The sequence below is a fragment of the Danio rerio genome, chromosome 16 (assembly GCF_052040795.2).
Source record: "Danio rerio strain M-AB ecotype USA chromosome 16, GRCz13ab, whole genome shotgun sequence".
In the NCBI taxonomy this organism is placed as follows: domain Eukaryota; kingdom Metazoa; phylum Chordata; class Actinopteri; order Cypriniformes; family Danionidae; genus Danio; species Danio rerio.
Window position 1 is genome coordinate 37,938,130 of NC_141036.1, and position 25,612 is coordinate 37,963,741.

Below are 25,612 nucleotides of genomic sequence, written 5' to 3' on the forward strand. Positions count from 1 at the left end.
TAAGCTTAACTGAGTTTGACAACCCTGCACTATCCCTTGATTTTTCTATCTGATATTTATATTTGGCTAAATTCCAGAATCTTGCATGTAAGAAACAATGAAAATTATGCATTTTGAATAAAACTACACAACAATTATTTCACAACAGATGAAAAACGTTTATTTGGCTGTTCATGTACAAATATTTCAAACCTTTAAACAGAAATGACAAAAGAAATTGCATTTATAAGCTGACTTTAATTGAATAAATCAACTGGCCAATATTTATTGACTTGTATTTTTACTCACATTTGTTGTTTAATGAGAGTCAATTTTAGACACTGCTTGTAAGCATAACCAAAAAAAAGTTACACTTCTAGATTGTAGAAAGAAATGATGCAACAGCTCTCTGAACATACAGTGACAGGGCAGACATACAGTAAAGCAGCAGCACTGCCAGTTATGTGGCTTAACAACCAGAAGAAGAAAAAAAATCCAAACTTAAGTGAGCGCATAAGAGAGCGTGTCAAATCTACTAAAGAAAAGCTGCCTCTAAGCAGTGTCAGGAGGTCAAATTCTAAATGGCTTTGATGCGTTTTACACACAAACACATTTACTCGCTCTCTCTGTCATTTGAGTAGCTTTACCGTTTTACTAGCAACACAAATGGGTTAAGGATCTGGGATGACAGTACAAAAGGTGCAGGTTAATTTCCAAACACCCCTGAGTATGGTAGGCCAGGCTGCTCGAGGGAAACTGTCCCTACTGGAACTGACCATAATCTCCTGCTAAATGAGAAGTAGCAGAGGTAAAAAGAAAAAACACACACACATTTTACAAACTCCTGCTGTTTTTCCTTCTTTATTCAAGGCATTTTAAGAATGGCGTGATACTAAATGAATAACTGTCAAGTGCATTTTAGCATGATTTTTTAAAATAAATTAAGCATAGCCTCCATTATCAATTATAAAAAACAAGGATTATTATAGTTAGCCAAAACTAAAAGGATAAATGTTAAATAATTTTGTTGAGATAGTAAATAGAAAAACTTTAACTCAGCAAATAAATCACCAAGGTAATAAGTCCTATTTTTTTTTAATTAAAGCTAATATAATTAATAGCTAATTACAAATAAATAAATGACAATCAATGAAAATGACAATCATTATTAAAAAATTCTAACACTTTAATAAATAATAAAAAAATAAAAATTTGTGGGAGTATTATTTAATAATATCAGCAATGATGTCATTATTAACATCACTACATTGTAATAATTTATAGTTGTATTAATAATAATAACAACAGCAATACAATTATAATTGCTACTACAAATATTAATTAGTAATTACATTTTTATTATAATTATTAAAATGAAATAGAGAGACAGAGTGAGGAAGGGGGAAAAATTTGTGAAGTATTGAGTGATGACACAAAATTTAAAACAGAATAAAATTATTGGAATCAATAACGTTACTAAATTAAAATATTAATAAAAAGTACAATAACCTGACACTAAAATAAGGTAAATAAAGTATTTGTAGTATTTAGTTTAATAATAACATATTATTGTTGTTGTTAATATTAATAAATAGATTAATAAAAACAGTTAATGCATTTTTAAATACTATATACTAGGGATGCTCCAATCAAGATTTTTGCAGGCGATACCGATTTCTTGTCATGGTGATCGGCCGATACAGAGAACCCACTCTGATGCTTTAAAATGCATTAGGCACATTTTCCCTCTAAGTATGAACCTTAAGAGTAGATCTCGGCTTACCTAAGAGAATAAATTAGGGATGCTGCACATAATACCCTAAACACACCTCTTATAACCATTTAGGCATGAACATGTCATGACCAGAAGCAGCTCTACAGAAAATAGTCCATCTATTCACTTCTGCTTAATTTCTTATTTATCAGAGGCCACCACAGCGGAATGAACCACCACAGAAATGAATATAACACAGATATAAAAATTGCTAAGAACAAATACAAACAATGCAATTTGGAAACATTACAAATGATGAAAGAAGAATTCAACATGTTTCAATTAAGAAAAAATCTGGAGCGCACTTTTGAAGCAAAAGAAGTTTAAATGCATTCTAATATTTATTCTAATGCTTCTTTACTGAAAGGAAATAGGCCTATAAACTACTGTTTGTTGCAATAAATACACTACAAGCAGTTATATTGTTAAATATTATGTTAAAAAAAATATTAAGTTTTATTTATCTAATAATTCCAGTCAGCTTTTAGTGAACTTGCAATCCTATCTAAAACACAGAACTTTCATTTGTTATATGTAAAAATGCCTAAATAAATGCAAGACCATTCAAATATTTTGCTCATCTCCAATTATTGACAACAGATCACTCAATTAGAGAGAGGGAGATGTGCACTCTTTACTGCTGTATTCATTTAACCTAACTAAAGTAATGCTTAGAACAGGGGTCACCAATCTCGGTCCTGGAGGGCTGGCGCCCCTACAGGGTTTAGCTCCAACTTGCCTCAACACACCTGCCTGGATACATAGTAAGACCTTGATTAGCTTGATCAGGTGTGTTTGATTAGGGTCGGAGCTCAAATCTGCTGGACACCGGTCCTCCAGGAACAAGTTTGGTGACCCCTGGCTTAGAACATCACTGTGCCTCTCACGATCTGTTCTCATGTTCATTCTCTTTCATCGCCATGATTTCTAGGTAATTTAACGCATTTTTGGGGATCATGGAGCCGGAAATGCGGGAGAGTCCCAGAGTTTTCGGGAGAGGTCATGAAGTTGGATATGACACTAGGGGTGATAACTCTGCTTGCGTCGCGGCAGCTTAAAACACTGGAAATACAAAAGCTGAACTTGCAACAAAGAGACCATCTCTCGTGCATGGTTCATGAGGTCAGCCACACTGGCGAGTACCGATAAAGTCGTAAAATGTGATTATCGATCAGAGCATTCCTACTATTAATTAAATTAAAATACAGAAACACTATTAATAACAATCATAATAATGTAAATTAAGCATTAAACAATCAGACTGTTTCATGTGATTGTTTGTGAGGGAGAAAGAGAGAGAAAGGGGAAAAGAGAATGAAGTGTTGGGATGTGTCTCTGTTTTGGTGACATCTCGCCCCGTGGCCTTACCTGAGTGCATATGGTAGAGAAAATGCCCACAGGCTGCACACCTGCTCCAGTCAACATCCTGCTCACACAAGCACCCTGCGAGATACACACAAGTGTGAATGTGGGACTGTGTGAAGCGTCACCTCACTTCAAATGAACCAACCCATTCACACATCTCCATTCCTCAGAGCGCACGTGAGCCAGGAAGCAATATTATAATTAATATCTGAGATAATTATACTGAAAATTTGCAACAAACGGTCCTGTTATTTCTGCTTTCTGAAACAGTCCTCAAATGTCTGGGATATTAGAAGTGGGAGACTGTAAATGACCTTTAAGTTTAAAGTCCTCTTATATCAAAATTAAAGTTTTTTTTTAGGGCTTAGAAACAATATTTTAGTCGTAAAGGAACTCTACTATTTTTGTAAATAGGCTCATTTTACAAGCCTTCTAGATAAACAACTGAGTTTTACCATTTTTAATCCTTTCAGTCGATCTTTTAGCTTAGCTTAGCATAAACTATTGAATCAGATTAGACCATTAGCATCTCAGAATCAAGGAACTTTGCTGCCATACCATGGCTGCAGCAGGTACAATACTATTACACAACGCTTGAAATAGTCCTCAGCAAGGTAACTACACTCAAAAATACTTTTGCTTTTTATTCTACTTATTTAAAATGTGTATGTTTTTGGGAGACAACTTAATTGTTTTTATGTTCAAGCCATTTAAATGTGAAAGATGAATGAATTGTGTGGAACCATGCATTTTTTTTACAGTGTAGGTTACAGCACTGCATAATATCAGTGTGCCTGCTGTAAGCTTGGTACTGCAGCAAAGTCCCTTGATTATGATGCCAAAATGAGATTATACTTCTATACTAAGCTAAACTAAATTTGGTCTTGCCAAGCCACTAGATTGGCTGAATGATTCTTTTTTAAACATTTATTTATGTGCTTTTGGCATTTTATAAAACTACAACAAAATATAGAACAGAAAAAAATACATAGCAGGAATAATACATTTAAAATACAATACATAAAAACTCTAACATATGACAGAACACAGAGACAAATGCATGTAAATCATAAATAAAAGTAATTATCCAGTAACATTGTTCTTGTATTACCAAAAACAAATGCATTATTCTGACTCTAGTTTTATTGTCAAATAATAGTTTGGGCACATAATTAAAAACATTATAGATTATGAATATAGTTATGCTTGCATTTCTTCCAATGCTTTAAGGTGTTCTAATATTTGTCCCCATGTTTGATCAAATATCTCCAATGTATCATTATTGATATATCTCAACCTCTCCAAAGCAATCATGTTTACCAGATCTCTACCCCACATACCAAGTGTAGGTACAGATTAATTACTCCACTTTCTAAAAATCACCCTTTTGGCAATTACCATACCAAATATCATGGCTTGTGTTTCATATTTGTTAAACATTTCTAAGTTTCTAAATATCCCAAGAACAGCTATAAGTGGATATGGTTCAAGATTTTTGGAGGGCTTTAAGGCATTAAATTATGTCTTACTTTAGTTGAGCATGCATGTATATTCTTAAGGCCTTCTTCCCAACTCTCCTAATCTATCTCTAACCCGAATTCATTCTCTCAGGCTGCTTAACTTTAATTTAATCTGCATGATGAATGATTTTTAAAAAAAAATAGTAAAACTCTATACTGTCCAACTCAAATGTTCTATTAAGGCAAATTCACACCACACAGATGAATACCAACTATTGAGTATGTTACAGTTTGTTGGATCGGTGTGTACCCCTGTGGGCATCTGTTGCCATTGGTTGGAGTTTTAGTTTGTTTTTTAACAGACTGAACATGTTCAATCTGCATTTGTTGGATTGTGGAGCAGTGTGATAAGATTTTCCAACAAATCTGGCAAAAAAGCCTGATGTAATCTGAAGGACCAGATAGACTGTACATAAATTATTTTTTAGTCCTGAGAAGGATCATTTTAATAATTATGTAATTGTTGTGCATGCCAATTGTTGGGGCAGTGTGAACATGACAGTGATTTACAATTAAAATAAGTGAATTAATAAGTAATTTAAAATAACATTCTATATCCAGCAGCCAACTTGTTTGTTGGAGATTGTGCAGTAAGCATTAACCTTTAAATGGATAGTTAACATAAATCTGAGACTGTCATTATTTTTGAGTTTCTTTCTTCTCGGTAAAGAAGATATATCCAAAAGCAAACCAAAAGTGCTTCAGGGGAAGTTAATGTTTCGGTGCTCCTTGTGTAAGGGGTTCATAAAGATAAACAAGTCCAAGGCACTCAAAATGTAAGTGTAAAAATTAAAAAGCCTTTAATAACATGGCTAACAGGACCTATGCGTTTTGGCAACCCTTCCCATCATTAGGGTAACCAGATTTGTCTGAATTTGCTACCCTGATGAAGGCAAGTGTGGCTGAAACGTCTCAGTGCTGCTTTATTGACCTTATTCTTCAATGCGGAAGTGCACTTGTTTTTGCGATTCCAATTCAGTTGCCTATGAGAGAAATGACTTGGAATAATAAACAGCAGAAAATGGTCAAACTATTTACTCTACAAACAAGTGTTTGCATGACAATAAAGGCAAAGTACAATATAATAAGAAAATATCAGTTTTAAACTTCAAGCAGCAAAATGAGCTGTTTTTAACATTTAAAAATGAATAGAAGTGAATGAGATCGGAGGTCTCGATCCAAAATGGTTCAAATGGCGGCACCCGCTCATTCGCAGAGATCAAGGTTAATAGAATAACCATGTTAGAAAAGGCTTTATCATTTTGTCACTTACTTTTCAAGTGCCTTGCACTAATGATTTTGTTGTTTAGTAAGGAAGATATGCTTTAAAGGAGAGTTGAATAAAAAACAGCCATTTATGTTTAATAGAAGAAAGAAATTAATAAAAGCTTAGAACCAGCTGAGTAAATGCTGAGGAAATGTTCAATTTTGGGTGAATTATCCCTTTAAAGTTATATTTAAGCTTATAGTGTGTTCAAAATTTCAAAAAAAAAAGTCAATTTTAGTTTAAAAGATAAAATCATCCAGAACATTTCCCAGTTCAGCCAATAAGGATAAATTATTTTGTGACATCACTGTGCTTCTCTTTGGACGTTCTGACCAATAAAATGCTCTCTTATTTCAAGCATCCCACCCCCTATTAGATGTGGCTGAAGTCATTGACTCAAATGTAACAGTATTTATAAAGGTTTGCCAAGAAAGAAAAAAATAATAGGAATAAAGGGTGTTCAACCATGTTTATTTGAACTCCACATTTGGTCCTCTTAATAATGAGGGGAAGATCCCCAAATAGCTGCTGTGCACATCTACACTCACCTCTCTGCCTCTGCCTACAAGGGAAAAAAACAAACACACATCAATTCTGTATGGCGAATAGAACATAGAGCACTATATAGGGGATAAATGGCATGTAAATGTTTTCCATTGAGTTGAATGATGTCTTTCATATTAATGTCATACAAACGGCTGCTGCACAAACATACATAGACACAGAGCAGATTCTATGTGAGAGTTAGCGCAGAGCACAAACATAGACACATTTGCATTCTACATTAAAGACTATATTTTAAAGTGGAGAAATAGTTATACAAACATTGTTATTAAAAACCGTGGCTTTCATGAGATATACTGTATGTGACTGGCAGGCAGGTAATTTAAACAATACGCTATTGGCTATTTTTAAAAAGGAGAGGGGCTGCTCAATATATCCCACCCAGTCTTCATGATAAAGCGGAAATCATCAGCTGAAATCATCTCACACATCAAACAAAGCTGCACATTGCAAAGCATTTCAGAGGCCTTTAAAGTGGTGAGATTTTGACAGGTAGTCTTTGATTGTGTTGTGTACTGAAAGGTGACTTTTTTTTCCCCTTATTTCCAACCCTGCATGAGACAGAAATTTTCCTGATGGGTTAACTAAGTAGGGACTGTTGTATCCGCAGCTGGAAGATCTTTGGAGTTGTGGGGGAGAAGGCAAAAATTGAATAGAATTCTGTCATTGGCTCACAGCAGCTTTGGGAAAGGAGACATTACTCAAAATCTATTAGCCGCTAACCTGCGTATAAGGGTTTGCTTTCTTTTTTCAATTCCTCCACTTCTCTTTATAAAGAAGATATTCCACATGTGATATACACTCACCAACCACTTTATTAAGTACACCCTACTAGTAATGGATTGGACCCCCTATTGCCTTCAGAACTGCATTAATCTTTCGTGGTGGATTCAACAAGGTACTGGAAATATTCCATAGAGATTTTGGCCCATATTGACATGATAGCATCACGCAGTTCTCAGTTGCACATCCATGATGCAAATCACCTATTCCACCACATCCCAAAGGTGTTTTATAGGATTGAGCTCTGGTGACTGTGGAGGCCATTTAAGTACAGTGAACTCATTGTCATGTTCAAGAAACCAGTCTGAGATGATTTGCACTTTGACCTGCTGAAAGTAGCCATCAGAAGATGGATACACTTTGGTCAAAAAGGGATGGACATGGTCAGCAGCAATACTCAGGTAGGCTGTAGTGTTGACACGATGCTCAATTGGTACTAATGGGTCCAAGGTTTGCTAAGAAAGTATCTCCCACACCATTACACCACTACCAACCTGAATCATTGATACAAAGCTAGATAGATCCATGTTTTCTTGTTGAAGCCAAATTCTGACTGGACCATCCGAATAGCACAGCAAAAATGGAGACTCATCAGAGCAGGCACCATTTTTTCAATTTTCTATTGTTGAATTTTGGTGATCCTGTGTGAAATGTAGCCTCAGTTTCTTGTTCTTAGCTGACTGGAGTGGCACTGGTTCAAAGTCACTTAAATCACCATACTTCCCTATTCTGATGCTTAGTTTGATCTGTAGCAGATTGTCTTGACCATGTCTACATGCCTAAATGCATTAAGTTGCTGCAGTGTGATTGACTGATTAGAAATTTGCGTTAACGAGCAATTAGACAGGTGTACCTAATAAAGTGGCCGGTAAGTGTGTATACGTTTTAAAAGAAATTAATCATTTGAATTATTTTTAATTGTCAGAAGTGACAGTAAAAAAGTTACTTTTAAACTGTTTACAACATAATGCTTATTTTTGTTGAGGGCAAAAATATTTAGCATGTTTGAAGTATACCTTAAAATTTAAGAAAAAAGGGAACTTGTAAATGTATTTTTTTTCTTTATTCAGCAAGATGACTTAATTTAGCAAAATAGGATGAATGTAAAACTGTGACCTTTAAATATGAGAATGTAAGACTCATATTTTGAGTTTTCAAAAAATCTCCCCAAAAAGTACAATCTCTACAAATGTCAAGCAAGATAAAATACAACATGGTGTGTTTTTGAAAAAACATACACGGTTGAAGTTTTATTAACCCCCAGGTTTATTTTGTTTAACGGAGAGAAGATGTTTTCAGCACATTTCTAAACATGATATTTTTAATAACTCATTTCTAATAACTGATTTATTTTATCTTTGCCATGATGACAGTAAATAAAATTTCTCTAGATATTTTTAAGACACTTCTATAGAGCTTAAAGTGACATTTAAAGGCTTAACTAGGTTAATTAGGTTAACTAGGGTGGTATGGTAACTAGGCAAGTTATTGTATAATGATGGTTTGTTCTGTAGACTATTAAAAAAATATATAGCTTAAAAAGGCTAATAATTTTGATCTTAAAGTAATTTTAAAAAAATTACAAACTGCTTTCATTCTAGCCGAAATAAAACAAATTAGACTTTCTCCAGAAGAAAAAACATTATCAGACATACTGTGAAAATTGCCTTGCTCTGTTAAACATCATTTAAACATCATCATAAAAAAGATAAAAAATCAAAGGGGGCTAATAATTCTAAATTCAACTGTATATTGTTTTAAAAGCACAACCATTCAGCATGTTAGAACAATCTCGGAATAATCAGGTGACAATAAAGACTCAAGTAAAATTCAGATTATATCACCAAAAGAATAAATTCTAGAACATAAGAAGACATTTTCTAAATTACGAACACAGTGTTTATTTTGTTCATTTATGGACATGTAGAAATTCTCACCCCACATTTTTTTTAAATAGTATATCAAAACATTTAATCAATTCAATTTACTTATCATGATGTATTTTTTCCTCATAATATTTATCAAACATTATTGCATTTATTCATTTTTCTTACTTCAAATAAAACATTTTTTTTGTCTCTTTCATCTAAAACTACACTGTCTTAAAGACTGCTGAAGATTCTCTCACATTTCTGTCAGACCAAGTCACTTTCTTAGCATAAGTTTGACTCAAGTTCTCCAGATAAAAAGTTAGTATGACAGAAAAGTCTGTCGGTATGTGTGTAAGGACAGTAAAGCGATAGAGATGTGCCTGCTTTGAGAGAGAGGGAGAAATGCTCCATGCACTGCCTCCGGCTACCATTATGTCTTCCATTTGTCTGTAGAAGTATGGGTCAGTGTGTGTGAGAGTGTCTGTTTGCTGTGGTTAGTAGTGTGTGTATGTGTGTGTGTTATGGAGGACAGCGCTTGTTCTCATTATCATGTGGTGTGTGTGATTAGCAGGCTAGCAGGCTGCATCGTTTACCATGCTGTCAACACTACAGCCTTCCACTGAGCCCTGCTATTACTCACTATACAACACACACTCAGATGCGCTCGCTGCATGTGTGGGTGTGCATGACCAAGACAAAATGCAGCCGAACTGCACAAGAGCATTCATGTAGATAATTTGCATAGTATCGAACTCAAATCAAATCAGCGCATAGATAATTGAGAGTGATGGCAAAAGAAAAAGTTAGATTTTTTCCACATATTCATGCCTTTCTGAGAGCAATCAACAGCATGAGGGAGATTAACTGACATCGACAGTTAACGCAGAAATGTGTATATAGTGTAAATGCAGTGGGATTTTGCTTCGCAGTGAATGTGAGCCACACACAAGGAGTCGAAAAGGCAAATAAAGACTTTCATGAAAGCATGGGCGGACTGATTCTTCAGGTTTAAAAATCGTTTTAACCTCCTGTCAACCCTCTTTTTGTACATAGATATAGGAATTGCACTGTATAAGCTGAAGTGTTTGGTATGCCGGGTTGGCTTTTTTTAGAGTATTGCTCTGTAGATTATCGCTGTTTATGATGAAACATTTGTAAAATTAAAGGATTAAAAGTTAAGGATAAGTGTAAAGAAAATATACTGACATAGTTTTTATATTTATAGATATATAACATATAAACTTCTTAAGTTTTAAGGAAGTTCTTAAAATATAAAAAATATTTTGGAATCTAGGGCTCTATTTTGACGATCTAGGCGCAAAGTCTAAACCGCATGGCACAAAAGCATTAAGAGCGTGTCTGAATCCACTTTTGCTATTTTAAGGACAGAAAGATATGCCCTGCTCCTCGGCGCAAGGTCTAAGGGTTGTGCTTATTCTCTTAATGAGTTATGGATGTGTTTTGAGCATTACGTGCATTAAACCAATTTAGAGTCTCGTCTCTGATTCCCTTTAAGAGTCAGTTGCATTGCACGACTTGCGAGAAACACTTAACTATAGAGAAATCAGTTTAACAAACCATCTGTGTGAGGATAAAGAATGAGCCTCCTCCGTTTTGTCCTCCTTACTTTCTTTTTACTTTTTTTTGTTTCAAAGCTATATCTAAATTCAGTTCTAATTTCCAGCAAATTAATAAAAAAGCAATAAAAATGAAATGTTGTCAAAGAACTGAGTTAAATCCAAGCACATGGCCTATTCTAATGCCCCATATGATGATGCATACGTCTCCAAAACTTGACAGGTGGACAAATCTAAACTTGTTTTTATTCAAACAAATATAAATATGCAAATAATTGTAATACAACTGCAAATTGTCAAGAATAAACTGAAAAAAGCCCCCTGAGATGAAGGCATGGAGGCAGTGATTTTTATATTCACATAGAAAATAATAATATTTGTAACATTTTAATCCATGAATTTTTATTTCATTTATTTTTTCTTTGTCATAACTAACTTTAGACCAATGGTCAATTGCGCTGTCTATTTTAGTTCCTCAAAATAGCAATGCGCCAACAATGCGCCTTAACAGACCTCTTTTTTACACTGGCACACCCGTGAGTCCACAAAGTGATGCAAATGCTAGTATGAAAATAGCAACAAATTGTGGCAAACACGTCTTGCACCTTATTGTGCCGGGTGTATAATAGGGCTAAACCGTATTCTTTATATTTTTTTATATATAAAAACAAAAATTCTAACTAAACTATGTTCCAAATTTGAAGTAATATCACATGGAGATCAATTATTTTAATATTATTCTATTTTGTTTTTATTCATTTCTCTTTTTTATGCATTTCTAAAGTAAAGAGAGATTTTGCATCACAGACAGTTTAATCGCAAAAGCAAAAGAAAGGTAGCAAGTCACAAAGATCATTTTAACATCTTAACTATCACCCTCTTTTTAAAACCTACATCAAAATGCAAAATTGGGCCATAAAAGGTTACTAAATTCTAAGTTTGCTGTAAAGAAAATGTACTGTACTAAATATGTTTTTTATTTAAATAAAATAAGTAAATATATTGTAATAAAAACTGTGTATTTTTGCAGTTATGTTCCAAATTTAAAGGTAATATCACCAAATAAAAATTTTACGTTGTTTAAGCGTTATGCCAAAATTATTTTCAATCATTCGTTGATTAATTTTCCTTCGGCTTAATCTCTATTTCAGAGGTCGCCACAGCGGAATAAACTGCCAACTGTTCCAGCATATGTTTTACACAGCAGATGTCCTTCCAGCCACAGCCCAGTTCTGGGAAACACCCATACACTCTCATTCACATACACTCCATTGCCAATTTAGTTTATTCAATTCTCTTATAGTGCATGTCTTTGGACTGTGGGGGAATGCCAAAACGGGGAGAACATGCAGACTCCACACTGAAACGCCAACTCGTCAAGCTGGGATTCAAACCCGCTACCATCTTGGTGTGAGGCAACATTGCTAACCACTGAGCTGCCCAGATTTGATCATTTATCATATCATTATATATCAAAATACTGCTTCACACAAAACAGACAACAAATACAGAACTTTGACTGTCAGATCTTTCAAACAAAACATGCTTTGTCAAGGTAGCAATGTGGGAGGAACAACACATTTTAAAGTACCGTTTCCATGCTTTAAGTTTTCAATTTTTGAAATGACATCTAAACTTGGCAGATGACTAAAACATGTGACACAAAAGAGAAATAAAAAGAGCAGCACACTGACAGGTACCTACTGAAGGTAATTGCCAAAAAAGGGATCATGTATGATTGTTTGAGTGTAAAAGAAGTTTTGTAACTCAGAGGTGCCGCAAAGATGCCTCCTCTTAAGAAAAAGCTTTCCTACCCCACAGATGGAAAAGAAAGGAGCACGAGAGAAAGAGAGAAAGCACATCTAAAAGAAATGGAGGGATTAGGGCTTTGCAAGAGTTTACTACGCTTATTTTGCGCGGGGACCTGCAGGATTATAGATAACAAATGTTAGCAGAGCGCTCCGACCTGCTTTGCGGAGAGAACCGCACGTCTGTTCTCGCTAAAACAGCAGAGTCGGCTTTTGCAATGCTGCTTATAAAGGAGCGAAAGAAAAGGAGAGCAGAAGAAAAGATAAAGAGGAGAGTAGTGGAGCGGGTGGGAGGAGTGAAACAAGAGAATGTGCAAAGGAAAAGGAGGGCTGCTTGTAAGTTGTGTGCTTGCCAAAACACAGTCGGGGTGGCGTATCTTGCACAGCGATTGTTAATTAATGAAGCGATTAATTGTGTCGACGGGGCGATTGAGGAGATTTTCGGCAAGGTGCAAACCTTAAGCCGATTTACACTGAGTCTACACAGGAACAGGCTCTGAGTGTGTGCGTGCGTTACACTTTCCACTCAAGCAAACAAGCCAAATCTCATCTAAGCCTTCCTATAAACTCTTATTGCTAATCATCAGCCATGCATTCCCAGCATGCTCTGGCCGTCCAGTCCATTCCAGGACCCGCAGGGCCGAAATTGCAGTTGGGGCCTGGGGGATTCAGCGCTTTGCTATCTCGACTGACCCGTGCACCAGCTGCTCTCAGATCGGTCAATCCTCAATTAAAAGCAGTCTAATTTAATTCAGTCCAGTGCTTGACCACAGACGACATGGAGAGAGGAACACTTGGCGTCTGGTCGTTGGACTGGAACTGACCTGGGTACGATTACATGGACGTCAGTAATCAAATTATTTACCTTATTCTGAATTAGACAGTGTTATCAATAAGGTGTTTAAATGAGTGCCTTTTTGAATATTAGCTTCATGTTCTAGTACATACTGTACACTTGATGCATTAATGCAATGCCATCTGATACTTGCTTTAGAATTTCACATCTTCATTATGGTATCATAAAAAGTGTTGACTGTTTTCATTTTTAATTTTACAAAAACTTCAAGTGCAGTTAATTATTTCCAAAACATGCAAACAGATGATGGCGGACATAAAAATTTGCTCAATGTCATAGGTTGTATCCTAAATCACTTCAATGTCCAATAGTGCACTACTTGAGGTAGCAGCCGTTTGTAGTTAGGGCTGGGCAATTTGGCCTAAAATTTAAATCTTGACTAACTTGATTACAACTAATGAACAATTATTTAATATTATGTTTTTTTTTTTTTTTTGCCCTAATAGTTATTCAAATTAAAACTCACAACAGTCACACAGTTTTCATATTAAAGTAGAAAACAAGCAGCATCTCTTCTCTTTTAACTAACATAACTCTTGCATATCCTGCAAATAATATTTCAAACAGTTCATGTCTTGCATCTTCTGTAAACAAATGTTAAATAATAATTTTGATGTTATCGAAAATTTAGTTTAAGTCAGCCCCCCTTCAATTTTTTTTCTTTTTTAAATATTTCCCAAATAATGTTTAACAGAGCAAGGAAATTTTCACAGTATGTCTGATAATATTCTTTCTTCTGGAGAAAGTCTTATTTGTTTTATTTCAACTAGAATAAAATCAGTTTTTAGTTTTTTTAAAACCATTTTTAAGGTCAAAATTATTAGCCCATTTAAGCTATATTTTTCGAGAGTCTACAGAACAAACCATCATTATAAAATAACTTGCATAACCTGCCTAGTTAACCTAATTAACCTAGTTAAGCCTTTAAATGTCACTTTAAGCTCTATAGAAGTGTCTTAAAAATCTAGTAAACTACTATTTACTGTCATCATGGCAAAGATGGAATAAATCAGTTATTAGAAAAGAGTTATTAAAACTATTGTGCTTGGAATTGTGCTGAAAAAAATCTTCTCTCCTGTTAAACAGAAATTTGAGAAAAAATAAACAGGAGGGCTCATAATTCTGACTTCAGCTTTATTGCCATCTTAAGGCATCTCTGGCGCAGCTTCCAATCATCGTCAATGTAGTGAAAAGTAACACAATAGTAACAAACAGAGCAGGGTCACGTGACTCTACACGCCGTAAGGTACAGTAAGTAATTGAAAAAAATCTAACTAGAAAAATTAGATGGATTATTGGTTCGGAATGATGATTTCGGTTACTTTTTGATTAATCCCCCAGCGCTATTTGTAGTGGTGTCTGAAACCAAAGTGGATATTCTAAATTGCACACATTCAATTTCATAATGCACTGAAATAACAAGTGTACAACCAATGAACACTTAACAGCTTGAGAATACCTACAATGGACTCTGAGAGTTCGCACCCCAAATGATGACCATAAGATGTCATATACAGCGGCATCCTATAAGTGTAAGTGTCTAAATAATTAGTATTTAAAGTCCTTTTGAATTAAAAGAGAGTTTAGATGTTAGTATCAGGCAACGTGGTGGTACAGTGGATAGCACTGTTGTCTCACAACAACGTCGCTGGTTCGAGTCCCGGCTGGGTCAGTTGGCATTTCTGTGTGGAGTTTTTCTCCGGTTTTCCGTCCAAACACATGATACATTTTTTGTAGTGTATGTGTGTGTAAATGATTGTATATGGGTGTTTTCCAGAGATGGGTTGCAGCTGGAAGGGCATCCGCTGCATAAAACATATGCTGGATAAGTTGGCCGTTCGTTCCACTGTGGCAACTCCTGATTAATAAAGGGACTTAGCCGAAGAGACAATGAATGAATGTAAGTATGAGTATGTTATTCTTAAGGATATCTCTAAGCTTGTGTGCTCCAAAATAGATACAAAACTTTCATTAAGAAGATAAAAACATCAAAACCCTTGCAGTGTGTCACTTTCGCTCAAATGGATCAACAAGTTTTATGACGTCACCTCATACTTCAGTTTCTGATCAAATCTTCTGACCAATCAAATGCTTTCTTGTATCTGACATGTCCCACCCCCTTTGGTTTATTCACTCGAGCTCAACCACTCTCCCCAGCAGAGCTGTGATAATTACAAAACACTACTGGCCATTTTTAAAAAGAGGGAAGAGCTACTCTATGACCCACTCTGTGTACAGAGGGCCAGGCATTTCTAAAGCAGCGTCTTCTGTCTGCCATCATCAGTCTCACACAATTTTTTTCATTTTTCTGAAAGTCTTTATAACATCATTGTGGAGTTTTTCCTTTTATTATTTCGGCAAATAAGATTGTAAAAAAAAATTGTCGTATTCTCCCATTAATTGCGGTCTAAGTTCTCTCAACTTTGATGACTTCCGCTACTAAGAAACCTGGAAATGTGAAAAGGGTCTATACTCAACATCCCATTAGACTCGTGATTACTTAACTAAGTATGAACTGAACTGGATTAAGGTAATGAAAAATCCCTGTTTACGTGATGAATTCTTAATCAAAGTGTTAAATGAATCATGGCATCACAACACATGGCATCAAAAACATTGTTGTCGATGGAAATGTACTGACTGTTTCAGAGTCATACTATAGATGTACCCTCAAAAACACACAAACATTGAAGTTCATCGCAAGTATGTTGTGTTGATCTCAAAACATCTGTTGGGGAAGCGCTTTCTTGATATCATACGGTGGAAATGCATACCCTTGATCCCGTTATTAGCTCTTTCAGTGGACTCCTCAGATGTGTCGAAAGCGAGTTGCTCAGTCCCCTTTGAGCCTAATAAAACACAAAAGCAGGAAAAACAGACAGAATGAGTAAACACAGTGGAATGACCGAAGGGAACGATTTGGGTTCATTAAGCATGCATTAACATGAATTACTATCTAATTAAAAGGAAGCAAGTCATTAATAAGTTTTGTGAGGGCCTCTAGATGCTCTCTGGAGTGTGTGGTGACATGTGGAGCTCTTTGGCTTTGCCTTACTTTGGCTGCCATCGGGGAGGAGAGACGGATCCTAAAATCCTCATACGCAACAGATAGCTTACGTGAGGAAAGCCACAAAGGGTGGTCGAATTAATCATCAAATATTTAAGTGACTGAATAATGATTATTAAATACTTTGCACAAGGTCCTTAGGAGTCCTGCTGTTGTTTTCCCAAGTTTGATTAAAGAAAAGTAAAGAGTCAGCTGTGGATTTACTGATAATGACACTTCTGTAACTTGGTAGTAAACAGATGTTGATGCTGGACGATTAATTAGAATATGTAATAGGAAACTTTAACACTTCAAATTATTGACAAAAGGATTAACTCTCCTGTGAAATTGACATTCTTTTTCAAATATTTGCCAAGTGCTGCTTACCGGAGACGTTTTGTTTCCAACACATTTTAAACGTAGTAGGTTTAATAACTCATTCTAATTCATTTAATTAGTCTTTATCATAAAGACGGTATATAATATTTTACTACATATTTTGCAAGATACTAGTATTTAGTTAAAAGTGCAATAAAAAAATTCTCCAGACAAACTAAAAGAAATGACTTTTTTAGAAGAAAAATACACTACACCGGCCACTTTATTAGGTACACCTTTCCAACTGCTTGTTAGTTCTAATCAGCCAATCACATGGAAGCAACTCAATGCATTTAGGCATGTAGAAATGGTCAAGACGATCTGCTGCAGTTCAAATCGAGCATCAGAATGGAGAAGAAAAGTGATTTAAGTGACTTTAAATGTGGCATGGTTGTTGGTGCCAGACGGGCTGATCTGAGTATTTCAGAAACTGCTGTACTAGGATTTTCACACACAACCATCTCAAGCATTTACAGAGAAGGGTCCAAAAAAGAGAAAATATCCAGTGAGCGGCAATTCTGTGGGCACAAATGCCTTGTTAATGCCAGAGGTCAGAGGAAAATTTGCCAGACTGGTTCGAGCTGATAGAAAGGCAACAGTAACTCAAATAACCACTCGTTACAACTGAGGTATGCAGAAGAGCATCTCTGAACACACAACACGTCCAACCTTGAGTTGGATGAGCTACAGTAGCAGAAGCCCACAACAAGTGCCTCTCCTGTCAGCTAAGAACAAGAAACTGAGGCTACAATTCCCACAGGCTCTGCAATAGAATACTAGAATACAGGAAAAACGTTACCTGGTCTGATGAGTCTCAAATTCTGCTGCGACATTCGGATGATAGGGTGAGAATTTGGCATCAACATAAAAGCATGGATCCATCCTGAGCATCGTGCTAACACCACAGCCTGAGTTTGTTGCTGATCACGTACATTCCTTTATGACCACAGTAAACCCATCTTCTGATAGATAGCTACTTCCAGCAGGATAACACACCATGTCATAAAGCGCGAATCATCTCAGACTGGTTTTATGAACATGATGATGATTTCACTATACTCAAATGGCCTCCACAGTCACCAGAGCTCAATCCAATAAAGCACCTTTGGGATGTGGTGGTACAGGAGAGTCGCATCATGGATGTGCAGCTGACAAATCTGCAGCAACTGTATAATGCTATCATGTCATTATGGATCAATACCTCTGAGGAATGGCAGGCAAACTGGGGTCCAACCCACTACTTGCAAGGTGTACCTAATAAAGTGGCCGGTGAGTGTATAATAAGATGGTCTTTGTTCTGTTAAACATCACTTGAGAATGAAATGTTTGTGTCTTCAACTGTACATATGGATTAAAACATAGATTGCGATTCTCTTAAGTCTTGTAAAATATGTTTGACCATAAGAACAATCAAGATAAATAATAATTGGATTTTGTACAAATGATAAAAATGTAATGAACCTTTTTTTTAATGTTTATTAGAATGTGTTCTGTTAAATTTTTTGGGAGTGAATCTCATTCTGTGTAACAACAGCATACAGTACACAAAAAAACCTTGTCATGCATACTTATAACAAGTATCATTAGATGGCATTAAAAGACTCACCAATCTCACAAGGAACGTAATTTTTTATGTATTGTTAGAAAAGTGGCTAATTTGTAGGAATTCAAACTATTCAATTCTTATATAAAAAAGTGTGCCCCCAAACCCTACCCCCAAACTCAAACACACGGGGGAATAAGCAAATTGTACTACAATGAATTAGCAACTAAATCAAAAAGTTACAAATTGTCATGAGTCTGCATTGTTTAAACCACTGTCTGCAAGATTTCTTAAATAGTTTGAAATGTAAATGTTATGTATTTCCAATGAATACATGTCAGAATTGTTTTTTTGTTTTTACATAAATATATCTGCTACACTGAATGATGATAGAGTCTTATTTAGCCCTTAGCCCATAAAATAATTAAATGAAACATTAAAGTAGACATCTGCATCCTATACATATTCCCTCTAGAAAAGAAGTTCTGCAAGCTTTATTAATGGTAACACACTCTTCATGGGTTAAATGGCACAATTGTTTTGCCTTTTAAAAATTTTTCATGTCCTCAAAACAAGATAAATAAAATTCAGGCTAATCAACAATATCTGTTGCTTTATTTCGTTGTATTAGCTGTAGTTACAAAAATAAATACACAGTTCTGTTTAACAATGTGATGAGCATCACCTCTTATCTCTAGATCTGCTTTCACTGATGGCAAATGATGTTTGCATGATATTTTCTCGATCATCATCATCAGCTTTCAGCTCCATTAGTCCTGTCAGGAGAGATGATGAAACTCGATCAGCATCAAGCTGTGTATTATTATAAACATAAATCTATAAAACATCATGCTCACAATTTATAGAAGTTGTTACAAATCAGTCACTATCAAACCTTTCCCAATGTTCTCTAGATGGCTAGATAATGTAAATTCTAATAGCTGAGAAAGAAAACCATGCTATTATTTATTTTCTCTTCATCCGAATGTGATTGTAAACAACTGATCAGTGGTATACAATGTTTGATTATGGTTCATTTATTAATTAAAGCTATACTAAAGATTGGAGAGAGATGTAGTCTAAAAATGCTGGGTTGTGTTAACCCAAATGTGGATAAAATATGGGTAAACAAAACTGCTGGGTTAAAAATTCGATTTAATTTCTAGGTGGTTAGATAATGTACATTGTAACACAAAACAATAATAAAAGACTATATACACTCACTGGCCACTTTATTAGGTACACCTGTCCAATTGCTTGTGAATGCAAATTTCTAATGAGCCAATCACATGGCAGTAGCTCAATACATTTAGGCGTGTAGACATGGTCAGGACAATCTGCTGCAGTTCAAACCAGGCATCACAATGGGGAAGAAAGGTGATTTAAGGGGCTTTGAACATGGCATGGTTGTTGCTGCCAGACGGGCTGGTCCGAGTATTTCAGAAACTGAAGGCAGTTTTAAAATCAAAAGGGGGTCCAACCCAGTACTAATAAGGTGTACCTAATAAAGTGGCCGGTGAGTGAACATTCTAATAGCTTGGAATGCTACAAACAATCATGCAATGAATTTATGTCAATGTGATGGTGAACAAAAACAATTAGCAATACTGTAAATGAAGATTGATAGTGTTTATGCATGAGTTAAAGCTATATTAAAAATTGGGTAAAGGGGGGGGGGGGGGGGGGCTTTTCCATATTTCTTCTATTTGGGATAACACAACCCAGCAATTTCAAAAAGTTTCTGAAGATTTATATTTAGATTTCCAGACCTAAAATCCGGAGAACAGTTTTTAAAAATCAAGTAAAACTACAGAAAATATTTGCCATTGCAATCATTCACAAAAACGAGTCATTAACCAAACCATTAACCTTGCGATCATTAGCCTAAAAGGAGATAAAAGGTACCTATCGTTTTTTTCCATCATGCATGTCATTTTTTGACAGATCCTGGAGTTTGATATTTAGGATTCCAGTCAAGCAAGCATTCAACAGTAGTGTATAACTCAAAGGTCAAGTCCTGAGATCCACAGAACAATTTTAAATCAAGTAAAAGTGAAGCGAAAAATATTTGTGATTGCAATCCTCCACTAGGCCTGAACATTAATGTCAGTGGTTGATAAGTGAGCGGATGGGTGTAGTGGCAGCTTGTCCAACATTACAAACCCAGCGCATCAGAAGGATTGAGGGGAAAGTGACGTTGATTTGATTGACCATTGTGCCCGGCAGTCAGTGGAAGAGAGGCCCAATGTATTCAGGAGCATGTTTCTAACCCCTTCAGCCCACAAGCTGTTTACCACTCTATCAGCTGCTTACCAAGGGTCTGGCTGCCATCCATATTCAGACGGTACAAATTCCACTGCTTATCTCACAAGGCCCCCTCCAAAAGCTCCCTGTTCCCCTCTGCACATACATACATACATAAACACGTCTTTATGGAAGTGTGGCAAGTGCACCCGGAAGAGGGCTGAATAAAGATCGTCTTCAATTCAAAGCAAAGGATCGAGGCCTTGGCCGACAGAATGGACAGAGATTGCAGTGCCCAACTTTGTACGAGTAAAAAGGAGATTTCTGAGAAGAAACTAAAGAAAGCTGGATTCTTAAAAATAAAATAAACAAAGAAAACTATTGTTAAAGTAAGATGTAAATTTGCTGAAATGCTTTATGTATATAAAGCATGAATGTATTTTAATGTACTTTAATAACTGTTGTGAAAATAAAATCACAAAATATGGGAGAACCCAAGTTCCATCATTACTTATCAGTGTGACAAATATACTTGCGTAAAAATAAAATGATTTAAATTTACGTGGTCATACAATTATGTTTCTTATATTTCAAGTTATTAAAAACTTAGTGACAACTGGGTTCAGTCTAGATCTAGGTTTAATATATAGTGACAAAATGCAAAAAAAAAAAAACTTTTTGTTTTCAAATGAAATGATTATTGTACTACAGTTTTAGTAGTATCAGTTATGACATTTTTGTTACATTTATTTATTTATTTATTTATTTATTTATTTTTGGGTGGGTTTAGTTGCATTTGAATTACATTGAATTACATTTTTGTGGCTTTTTTTCCTTAAATGAAACAGGATACATTTTCAGGACAACTTTTTGCTTGGAAAAAAAAACACATTTTTATATTTGTGCCAATTATTGATAAATATAGTTTACTGGATTTAAACTTAAAGGGGAAAAGTGATATTTCCAGTGATTTCAGAATGAAACCTGCACTGGATAAAAAGAATAAGCTGATGGTCACCCTCAACACTATAAAATAATTCACATTTATTTTTGTTAAAATATTATCTGGCATCCAATTCGTTTAAAAAAACACTCTGGCTTTCAGTCAGGGGACCCCTGGGGGTCTGTAAAGGTACTGCAACTGAGATGAGTAAAAAAAAAAAAGAATTTTCTGTTTACAATTTAAATTAACAGTATGTTCTGGTGGGAAACCACGTAATATAATAAAGTTAATATTTTAATGAAAAATATTACTTTCTGTAGCAGGGGTCCCTAGGTTACCAAGTTTCTGCATGGAGGTCCCTGGGTCTATGACTCTTGAAACCCCCAGTCTAGGACACTGTAAAGTTGATTTAAAAACATCGTTTAGTTTATAAAAATACTAGACCGACTTAATGCACTTCTGAACCTTTATATATTCAGAAATGCCGGTAATGGAAAAATTGAATGTGGGTAGCCTATAATTTATAAATAGGGCTGCCATCCATTAAAAAGTACCGACTGCGCTTAGAATTAACTATGTAGAGAGAGAAAAAAAGTCAGGTTAGTCTCTTAGCTGTTTCTCATACACTTTATGTTTTAAAAAGGCTTGTTCTCTGACTGTGAGGGAAGAGTACCCTTCTCTCTTTGCACTGGCCAGTGATTGAAGTTAGGAACTCACTCCATGGCTAATTGCGCGCCGGTGCTTTCACATGAATATTCATGCTTGCGTCTTCAGGGCCCCGCGTAATTAGCCCAAAGATAAGTCGAGAGTTGGAGAGAGATAGCCCACACCTTTTACGGAAAGGAAAACATTCCCGTTTCATTCCCTCGGGATGCTTGCGGAATCGCCTGAGTTCATTAACCAAAAAGGAGAGAAAGAGGTACCTGAAAAAGCGCAGGATGTGTCTGTAAATTCGTGGCTAGCCGGTAAGCGCGGCTCCCCATTACGCATGTCTGTCAAAGCGAGCCGGTGAAAAACAAACGGGTAAATGGAATGAGAGGTGAATCTTTAGTGGAACGAATCTTTAATTAAAACACTCATTTCAGTTTGAGTCGATATGTCAGCATTATACTACTAGAACTTCCTTGAGTTGAGTAAAAATTAGTTCATGAGGAATTTTGTATATTTTAGGCGTTTAAAAGTTAATTGTCTTGCCCTTTACCTCTCTAAATTTTCACTACAAAGTCAACAATAAAACAGTAGATTCATAATTATTATTTATTTATTTCATGTTATTATGTAACATTTTAATTATTATTAATACGTCTACATTACACCTGTTACAATGCATTACACACAATTAAATGCTCAGTTAATATATTACCATCTAACAATTATTTCACAACAGATTTATTATTGTAAAGATGTAACATTCTAGCTTTGTTTATTAGATCGAATCAGAGTAGTGATAAAACAATGTGTTGATGTAATAAAATTCATTAACATGCAGCGTTTTCATTATTTCTACATAGGCTAATGCTGATACAGCTATGTGAAATACAAGAAAGGTCAAAACAATAAAACTTTTTAATCTCTACTATGATAATGAACTGTTTCAGCATTTGGCACCCATAGATAACGCCATGTATATTTGCTGTGTTTTGAACTCTTTTCTCCTGTGCACTTTTACGGCCTGTGGTTAATGGAGGGTTTGACCGAGCAGACTCTAATTATATTCAAGTGGAGGGGGTCCCTCGTGCAGATTAAAGCACGTGACTACAGACGCGTGAGCCGTGAGAAAAGAAGACCAGACCACTAGAATCTTAAATTTTTGTGAAACTACACAGAGTAGCTTCATTAAAAATCACTTATAGAGCTGAAACGAATTGCAAAAATAATGAAAGGAAATTTGCCAGCAAAGACTTTAAATTTATTTAATTATATCATTTAATATTTAAGTATAGCCTATACAGAAAATCGAGGGTAAAACTTTTTCCTAAACTTTACGCTATAAAATCCTGGAACCAGATTTAGTACATCCTGGATACTCAAAGGCCACAATTGTTCCCTACTGTCTTTCATAGCCATCTTACAAAACAAGGGCTATTATTTGTCTTTTCCTGTATGGCAAATCATTCATCTGCAGGATCAGTGTGATCCTTTCAAACCGTTCTCCATAGCAACCTCGTGCGTCCCAGGAAAAATTCACCTCGCTTCACACAAGGCCATATTCTTTGCAAAGGAAAAGGGAAGCATCTGGGCGCTTTTTGAACCACTTTCTTTCGCTGGCCAACTTAACGAAGAGTTTGACTGTGCTGCTACTGTTACGCAGCTCTCTGGGCATAAATGACCGCTCTTTTTATAGACTTCCAAATGAGAGCAACTGTACAGTGAAGCATCCTCATTAACCGCGGATCTCTGGGGCAGAACCGGCCACTGAATTGCATTCGGATGTACAGCACGCTTTAGATTAAAATAAAAAGCCTGCTTGATTATAACTTTGAATTATTTTCATGTTAATTTTCAACCTTAGGGTATATAGGCACAAAAATATATTGAATTTGTAATTAATCGTGGACGCAAACCCAATGCGTCTAACTTTATATAAAAATAGTACTATTGTAGAGAAATAAAATATTCATGATTAAAAATATGAAATTATAATATTAACCCTTAAAAACACTTTGGAGTTTATGTGTAAAGTTCAGCAATTCTTATCATATAGGCTATAAATCTTAGTTTAAAAGCTTTGATTTAAAATGAAAACACACAACGAAATGCGTTATAGTAAAATTGATAGGCTACATTAGGCTACATAATTTAAGTTACATTACAGGTGTCAGCCATTTAAAAACATGTTAAATTAACCGACACTTTTTTTCCTAATATAGTAGTCTATAAATTGCACATTATCGTCAGCTGCTCTTCAAAATATCTTGCAATATTTCTCCTGCGAGTGTTATTGCATATGTGATAAATAAATAAATGGCGGCTTTACATAACCACGCCTTTGACAGAGTGGTGACGAGCACTTGTGACCCCAAGAACATCATTTAGGTTACACTTCCATGAACGCGCGAAGCTCGTGCAGATGGACAGAGAGGAAAAGCAGTGTGCAAACTTACCACAGAGAAGCCGTTTGGTTTGACGCCTGAATTCTCCGGCACTTTCCTCGCAAAAGCCTGTGGAAACACCCCATAAGAGCAAGACAAACAGACAAACACGAACGTGAACTAAAAAATACAGTGAGGTAAATAATTTAAATAGAAGTGATACCAAAAAAATCTTCTAAAAAAAGCTGTGGTTTTAGATGGAGTCGAACGTGTGCCTGATTGCGGAGTTTTAGACGACTGGAACAGGAGAGATGTAAGATTTGTTTAAAGCCCCACATTTCCATTTAAGAACGTGATTGTGTTTGCAAAGATCCCTTTCAATCTTCGCATCTCCCCCTCTCTACCCCTCAGCGTCTCCGAGGCTGCTTTGCAATTCATAGAATTGGTAATTTGCTATTGGGACAAAACGTGAAGGGAAAAATAATCAGATCAGCCGGGAAAGGAATATGGAGGAGGCCAAAAGGGAGAAACACTGGATTTCTCTCGAAGTTACTGTTTAGAAAAATGCTTCGAGTGAAGATATTGTCAACACACGGCAGCTCTGTGTGGACTCTGTAAAAAATCAGTTGACTTAAATATGAGTTTTTAGGACAACAAATGAAATGAAGCCTACTGATTTGCAAATGAACAAGTGAGTGGATTTTAGTTTTAAAATGTGTACAAGTATTAATATTTACTCTTCGTTATATCTAAATGTTTTAAATCCGCAGTCCCATATTAATTTTATAGGCTACATTAAATTAGATGTGCAACCTGTTTATTTGTGGGGTCCGCAGAAAAATGTTTATGCATATGCATAATGATAGAGATTGTCTGATGTTACAGGGTGGGCGGTCTGTATTTCTGTATGATGTTTTATTAATTCGATGCATGCTTTCGTGATGTGCGTTCGTGTGCCACTTCAAAAACGCGATACTCATAAATAATTGTGCATATAGAAGATATTGTTAGACCTATATAAACATCTTTTAATGTACATACTGATTTTCACCTTTCTCGTGG

At 35.6% G+C, this 25,612-nt stretch overlaps 1 protein-coding gene and 1 long non-coding RNA gene across 12 annotated transcripts in view; one reads left to right on the forward strand and one right to left on the reverse strand.

The window, feature by feature from the left end:
* Window positions 1–25,612, forward strand: part of LOC147840340 (uncharacterized) — a 357,076-nt gene that overhangs the window by 286,848 nt on the left and 44,616 nt on the right. For 3 of the 9 annotated variants that reach the window (XR_015511615.1, XR_015511626.1, XM_087287350.1), the window contains one exon: window positions 15,142–16,982. The exons of 2 other annotated variants lie outside the window; for them this stretch is intronic. The gene's annotated coding sequence lies outside the window, so the exon portion shown is untranslated. Of the gene's footprint in view, window positions 1–15,141; window positions 16,983–20,275; window positions 21,067–25,612 lie in introns of those variants that run through there. 4 more of the 9 variants (XR_015511619.1, XM_087287363.1, XR_015511617.1 and 1 more) reach the window with 3 other exon arrangements.
* LOC147833391 (uncharacterized) lies at window positions 141–24,899 on the reverse strand. Of its 3 annotated transcripts, none has more exons than XR_015511639.1 (6): window positions 24,774–24,849; window positions 24,623–24,679; window positions 19,017–19,107; window positions 16,139–16,213; window positions 3,122–3,196; window positions 141–764 (listed from the first exon to the last, which is right to left on the reverse strand). It is a non-coding gene; the product is annotated as an uncharacterized LOC147833391 (long non-coding RNA). The 3 variants fall into 3 exon arrangements; XR_015511638.1 differs by having other exon boundaries at window positions 141–767; XR_015511637.1 differs by lacking the exons at window positions 141–764; window positions 3,122–3,196 and having other exon boundaries at window positions 11,471–16,213; window positions 24,774–24,899.